We start from the raw sequence: 7,382 nt of genomic DNA on the forward strand, positions 1-7,382 counted from the left end.
AATTTCATGGCAGCAGTCACCATCTGTAGTGATTTTGGAGCCCAGAAAAATAAAGTCTGACACTGTTTCCACTGTTTCCCCATCTATTTCCCATGAAGTGATGGGACCGGATGCCATGATCTTCGTTTTCTGAATGTTGAGCTTTAAGCCAACTTTTTCACTTCCACTTTCACCTTCATCAAACATAATCAGCAAACATAGACATACATAAATATATTAGGACAATGACTTTTCCATTTTTATAATAAGAAAATATGTGGGTCACTCAAATGGAAGTTAAAAGCTGAATCTATTCAGAAGCAATTGTTAACTCCATTCTAAAGCCACAAGCATCCAAGCACATGATAATACACTCCAATGTCAAAGAGGTCCTATTCCTCTTCACTTCAGTTTGCATCTTATTCTGACATTATACCGTATGGCATGGGCCAAGTGCTCTTGTATGCAGAGTGAGTTCAAAGTAAATGAGCTAAAAATGTTTTACATACATAATGGCTCTTGTTTCAACTTAGCTGTGACTACTAGATTGCTGCAAACACCAAAATAATAGTGCTGCTAATGAGGAGATTTGTTCATAACTTACTACACTGTCAAATGTTTGACCATAATGGTTATTATTTATTGATATGTTATGTGTATACAAAGCAGTTGCTGAGGCCAAAAGCAGCCTCTGACAGAACCCCAGCCTATTAGATTGTGAATAATCTCCTAAAGATAACTGTTTAAAAAATCTGCCCAAAGTCTCTGTTATTTGAAACATCTTAATTGAAAAGACAGAGGCCTAGATTTAAAGTTAGAATACCAGAGTTGATCTCTGAAGAGGCTGGAGTGACAACTCCCAAGTCTGGTGAAGGTGCAGACAAGCAGGGACTTCCAGACATCATCAGTGGGAAAGTGCTCGACCCAGTCTTTTGGAGAGGAATCTGAGAGAGATATATATATTATATATATATATAATATATATTAAATATATATTTAACAATATGTTAAAATTTTAAAAGCCTGTATCCTTTGACTCAGAAATTTTACTTCTAGGAATCAACCCTGTAAAAATTAAGGTACCGGTACATGAGGCCACGCATACAAGGATGTTTATTGCAGTTGTACTTATGATAGCAAAAAAATTGGAACAGCATACACATCCACAAGAATGGAATGGTTGAATAGACAGATGTATCCATTTGGTCTTCTAAAAGAACAAGTCAGATTTACATCTTAGTTTGGAGACATGGATATTACATACTATTAGGTGAGAAAAGCAAGTTTCAGGAGAATCAGACAGATAAACAATGATAGATGAGATAGATAGATGTATTCATTCATTTATATAAATATATAGGTGTACATACATATAGTATGATCACATTTTTGTATAAAAGAATAATAGGGTTTAGATTCAGGCTCTAAAATATGAGTGATCTTTGAATCTCACTTCTTCATCTGCAAAATAAAGACAATTTTTTGTGAAATTCAAATGACATGATGTGGAAATGATTTTTGAACTGTTAATAGTAATCAAATATCATATAATAATATTATCATAATATAGTCTTATGTGAATCTGAAGTTCAGGTCCACAAAGTCCTCCAAAAGTAGTACCAACTTATAGAATTGTATTTGGCTATATCCATACCAATATCAGCCACCTCTTCTGGTCTCCAGTTGTGTGTAACTAGATTCACAAGAGAGAAAACAAATGGTGAGCTATATTAAAACTCCTGCAGATTACCCCATGCAGTGCCGGGAGAATACTGCGCAAGTTCTCAGAGGGAGCCACACAATCCATTCAGTACTTTCAGCCCCGATAAGATCACGTTTATTTAGATGGTTAGTTGAATAGAGGACCACAGAAGATAATAGCCTTGCAGAAATATGGTTTTGTATAAGAAGTGTTTTCAGTTTTTAGAATTAGTGTATTCTCTCCTCAAATATGCTTTATCAGTAGTTTTAAGCATATAATAGGTACAATTTTATATCCTGTCTCTTGGGCCATGTGACTCAACACCTCCCTATTTGTATAATCTTGGGGAATTACTTAGCCTCTCTCTAACTTGGTTCCTTCATTTGCAAAATGGGGATGATAATTCTACTACCACTTGAGATTGTTTTAATAACTAAATGAGTTAAAACTTCTAAAGGACTTAAAGTGAGATATTACCTACATAGGTACAAAATAAATGTTAGTTATTATTACCCTTGTATGTATGTTGTGCTCAGTCATGTCAGACTCTGTGAGCCCATGGACTGCAGCCTGCCAGGCTTCTCTATCTATGGTATTTTCCAGGCAAAAATACTGGAGTGGGTTGCCATTTCCTACTCCAGGGTATCTTCCCAACCCAGGGATTGAACTCAGACATCTTTTGCATCTCCTGCACTGGCAGGCTAATTCTTTACCATTTCCATTAATCATAAATTTAAATGCTTTTCATATATTCATTATCAGTCTTCATAACTATCATTTTATTGAAGTTTAATAGTACGTAAATAGCATGCTTTACAGAACGGGTGTATTGTAATTTAGTTGAACATTACTCTGTTTGCTTCTTGTTTTTCAAAATGTTTTCTGTTTTATAATTGTAAATGCTAGGTTAATATCTTTGTACATTAACTTTTGCCATATTATTTCCATTAGATAGACCCACCCTGAAAGAGATGAGAGGAAGAAATAATATAGAAATCTTTGAGCATTTTGATGTATCTTGAAAGAGAGATTATGAATATATCTTTACTTAGCCCTTTCTGAATTCCTTTCAGAAATTGACATGATGTTCTTCATCCAGCCATTCAATACCTGATTTTTTTTTTATCAGGGTTCATTTAAGGAAGATCATTATAAGAAATGACCCTATTAAAATTCATCTATACAAGTATTTGAGTTTCAGATCTTTAAAACATAGATCTCTAAGTGTAATCACAGCATGTTAGAATTTTGCTGCTAATAAGGCAAATTTGAACTCAAAAAAAAAAAAAGGAAAGCCCACTTACTCAGTGACATTTTTAGTACATAAAATTCCCCTTCTGAATCATGCACTCACAAACCATGCACCCCTAAACATTTAGCTCCTTCTGACTCATTCTGAAACAATCTGACAACTTCTCCATTGAAATTCAAAATGTCCCAATACTGTAACATCCTCTTTTCCTCTAATTAATTAGTTCCCTTTCCCACTGGCAAAATGCAGGAGTGACAATCTCTGTATTTACAGATTTGGAATGAAGCACATATCTGGAATCTTCCACTGCCCTCTAGTCTAAGCATTCCCATCTTCCAAGCCTGCCTGTCTCTGTCCTAATACTGGCTTCTCATTGTCTCCTTCCCTGCCACTCCACCAGCACTGTCAAAAGGTGACATCTTATCCTTCAAAATCGTGATGTTCCCAACCCCCAATTCCGTCTGTAAACACTATAGTTTCTGTGCCCTCTCTGCACAGTTTGCTTAAGGAGACACACTGTCCTCACTAATTTATGTGGATTGATCCAGACTTGCAAGGCACGGTTAGCTCTCTCATGACAATCTGTTTACTTTCCTCTTCTACCAGTACACTCTGAGTCTTCTGTCTTTATAGGGGGTCACTCCACATGGAAGGCTCCCATCATGCAAGAGAAAAAATTGAATCCATCATGTTTGCTCTCTATAGCCCCTTTCCCTTATTGCTGTTAAGAGTACCCCAAAAATAAACATGAAACTAATTCCTCAGGTATTTGTCATTTTCTGTTGCTACAAATCACACTGGGCTACTAGTCTGGTAAGCTTTTGGGTTCCTTTACCACCAATTGTTGAATTAATTAATTTTCCAGTCAGCTTGCTCTTTGTTCTGTGTAGCACATAAGTGGCACTCAGGGATGGCAAGTTTATACTAAGAAAGTAAGACAAGTACTAATTTAAATCACTATGCTGCTGCTACTGCTGCTGCTAAGTCGCTTCAGTCGTGTCCGACTCTGTGCGACCCCATAGACGGCAGCCCACCAGGCTCCCCCATCCCTGGGATTCTCCAGGCAAGAACACTGGAGTGGGATGCCATTTCCTTCTCCAATGCATGAAAGTGAAAAGTGAAAGTGAAGTCGCTCAGTCGTGTCCGACTCTTAGCGACCCCATGGACTGCAGCCTACCAGGCTCCTCCATCCATGGGATTTTCCAGGCAAGAGACCTGGAATGGGTTGCCATTGCCTTCTCTGAAATCACTATGAGAATCACTTAAAACCCCACACCTTCCTAGTAGACCCTTACTGACCATTATGAGCCTCCCATGTGGGACCAGTGAATGACTTCAGAGACCTGAAAATTTCACCTAAGTGGCCTTGCATGAACCCAGACTAAATTTGAAGTTAAAGTCATCCTTTGAAACTCACTGGAAATTCTAACAGTGTGGCTGGGGAGATGCTACTGGTTGGCAAAATGGCAAGTCATTTATTCTCTCTGCTCTTGTTTCCTCACATATGAAATAAGGAATACTGATTCACTTCACAGGAAGGCTGGATGCACTTAATTAACAACACACATCAAAACCTGAAGAACACCTCTGCTCAGCCCCTAAACTTGGTAAATCTTGTAAATCTAATCTTGGTAAATGCCAGTAGCATTCATTGTTTAGTTGATCTTACCTAGATCTTTCCTTAAGTTGTGGGTCTGCCTGGCCCATAAATAATTTTTGTCTACATTTGTAGAAACTTACAGGCACACATGTGGGTTTTGGTTTCCTATTTTAATGTTTTCATTGCTGCAATTGTTGAGGTCTTATGTTTTCTTCATCAGATGCTCACTGAGCTCCCCATTTACTACAGAAAACACTAGGCAGACATGCCAAAAAATTGCATGTCCAACTAGCATATATCCAGCCAAATGAGCCCACATCAAACTCAGTTTTCCTTTCCTTACTCCAAAGTACCTTCTGTGACTAGACAAAAGATGATAGAAACTTCATCCTAGAACATCAAACCCTGCCAGGCACATTTCCATCTGTCCTGTTGAAGATTGCCAAAAGCATTTTTTTAGGGTCCCCCCACCTTAAAGTTAGTCAATCAAAAATTCTCTCAGGCAGAAGTTATTTGAGGACTACAAAATGTGTTCATTCCTACCCTGACTGACCTCTTGGACTATGGAGGACATACCTGACCAAAACAGGAGGCAGAAAATCAACCGATGCACAGGAGTGGTACCTTCAGAATCTGTTTACTTCCTTCTTTTAGCCGCACACACACACACACACACACAAAAAACACCCAAAGACATTCAGTCTAAGTGATGAAGAATCATGTCTGTAAGGAGCGATAGGAAGCTTCACAGCTAGAGACTGGAGTCAAGAAGGTTAGAAGAGAAATTACATTAATGCCAAGGAGAGAAGGTGGAGGCCAAGGACTTGGGATTGAATGGGTCAGTGGCTTACTGTCCAGGACAAAAAGTGGACTGCCCATTTGACCCTGGGGCAAGGGAAAGTCTTACTGATAAACAGGGGCAGAGATATAAAACATCATGTTAAATGTGTTTATTCTCTTCTGTAGAGAAGGCCAAATCCTTAAAGAGGAAAGTTTTCTTAATACTTCTCCTTGAACTGACACTGTGTCAGTTCGCTAATTTGTGCCAAATTAATAATCATCTCTCATCAGTCAACTCTCACTGATTCTCAGGACCACCAAATATCCCCACAACCAATTCCCACTCTGGTTTAGGCTTTATTGCTTCAGGCTGTTCTGTGAGTCTTTATTCATATTTTTCTTAAATAGCCATAGCGGGATTATGCCTAAACATTGTAGTTTCTAGATGCACAAAGATGTCAGTGACTCTTTATTAAGAAACCATAGAATTGTGATCACCATGTTATATACTATAAGAAATTTTTTTTAGTAATGTTCTTCCTTCCACTAATAAAATTTTTTCATTGAAAAGTGTGTACTCCTACAAATACAATGGCACTGAACAAATGCATTAACAAAGTGATTCATCGTCAAATGGAAGTCGAGATAATACTGAAAAAGCAGAATTCAGAGTTCTTAAATGAGCACCCTCAAACCACAACCACAGGAAATGAGGTCAGACCTAACTGGGGAAAGTGACCACCCTAGCTGCCTTCCTTTTTTACTTCCCACTCATTCTTTAACCCTCTGGCATCTGTCTTCCCTCCACTAGGTGCTGGCTATATGGAAGTTGGTGGTTCCCAAATTTAGTGTGCATCAGGATTACCTGGAGAGCTTGTTAGAACACAGATTGCTGGGCTCTATCCCTAGTGTGTCTGATTTAGTAGATCTGGAATGGGGCCCAATAATTTGCATTTCCAACAAATTCCCAGGTGCTGCTGCTCTGGGAACCTCATTTTGAGAACCACTGATCTGTGCAAACTGCCGAGTGACCTTGACAAATCTATTTTCTGAAAATGAGAATACCTACCTTTTCCTACCTCAGAGAATTACTAAAAAGACCTAAAACTTGTAAATGAAATGGATCACTGTGAAGGAACTTTATAAACTAAGCAGATATAGTACTATTAGTGATCTCAGGATGGGCCTAATTGCTCTCTGTTGCATTTGATCACAAGAGATACTTTCTTCCTGAAACTCTATTCTCTATCCCACTGTTCTTTTATGCCTCCTTCACTCATTCCTCTTTCTCCTTTATGTCCTGCTCTTCTCTCTCCATACTTTCTCTCTGAAAATTCATCTAGTCTCATTGGCTCAAAAATCACTTATAAGAAAATCACTCCCAAAGGCCATGTTCTATATCTCTAACTTAACCTGTTCTGTTCATAATTTCTCTAAGCTTAAAAATATATAATCATATTTTACCCTCTCCCATGCCTACCTCTTCCTCCCAGATACCAACAGCCTGAAATGCTTCCTCATACAGCCTTTCATGGCATCCGGCCCATTGTCTCCCTTTATCTGCAACCCCAGTGCTGCTGTATTTGTTGTCCTCTGTCCCACCGCCCTCCCATCTGGCCTCTCTACTTTCACAGCCTCCCTGCTCCCACCCTCCTAAATGCTCCCTCTTGTGAAGCTGTTTTCATCAAGCCCCCTCCTCTCAAATCCACTTTGGCCTAAATAACAAAGTCCCAAAGCTAACTCAAATCTTTGTTGTTTTTTATTTGCTAGGTTGTGTCTGACTCTTTTGTGACCCTATGGACTGTAGCCCACCAGGCTCCTCTGTCCATGGGACTTTTCAAGCATGAATACTAGAGTGGGTTGCCATTTCCTTCTCCAGGGGATCTTCCCAAACCAGGGATCGAACTCATGGTTCCTGCCCCGTCTCCTTCATTGTAGGTAGATTCTTTACCGCTAAGCCACTGGGGAAGACCAGCTCAAATATTAGCTGCTTTGAAATCTGCCCTCACTTTTGAGCAGAGGCTGGATGAGTGTCTACCAAAGGCAGTGGTAGAACAGAATTCTGTACT

The sequence above is a fragment of the Bison bison genome, unplaced genomic scaffold (assembly GCF_000754665.1).
Source record: "Bison bison bison isolate TAMUID 2011002044 unplaced genomic scaffold, Bison_UMD1.0 scf7180017864139, whole genome shotgun sequence".
NCBI lineage: Eukaryota > Metazoa > Chordata > Mammalia > Artiodactyla > Bovidae > Bison > Bison bison.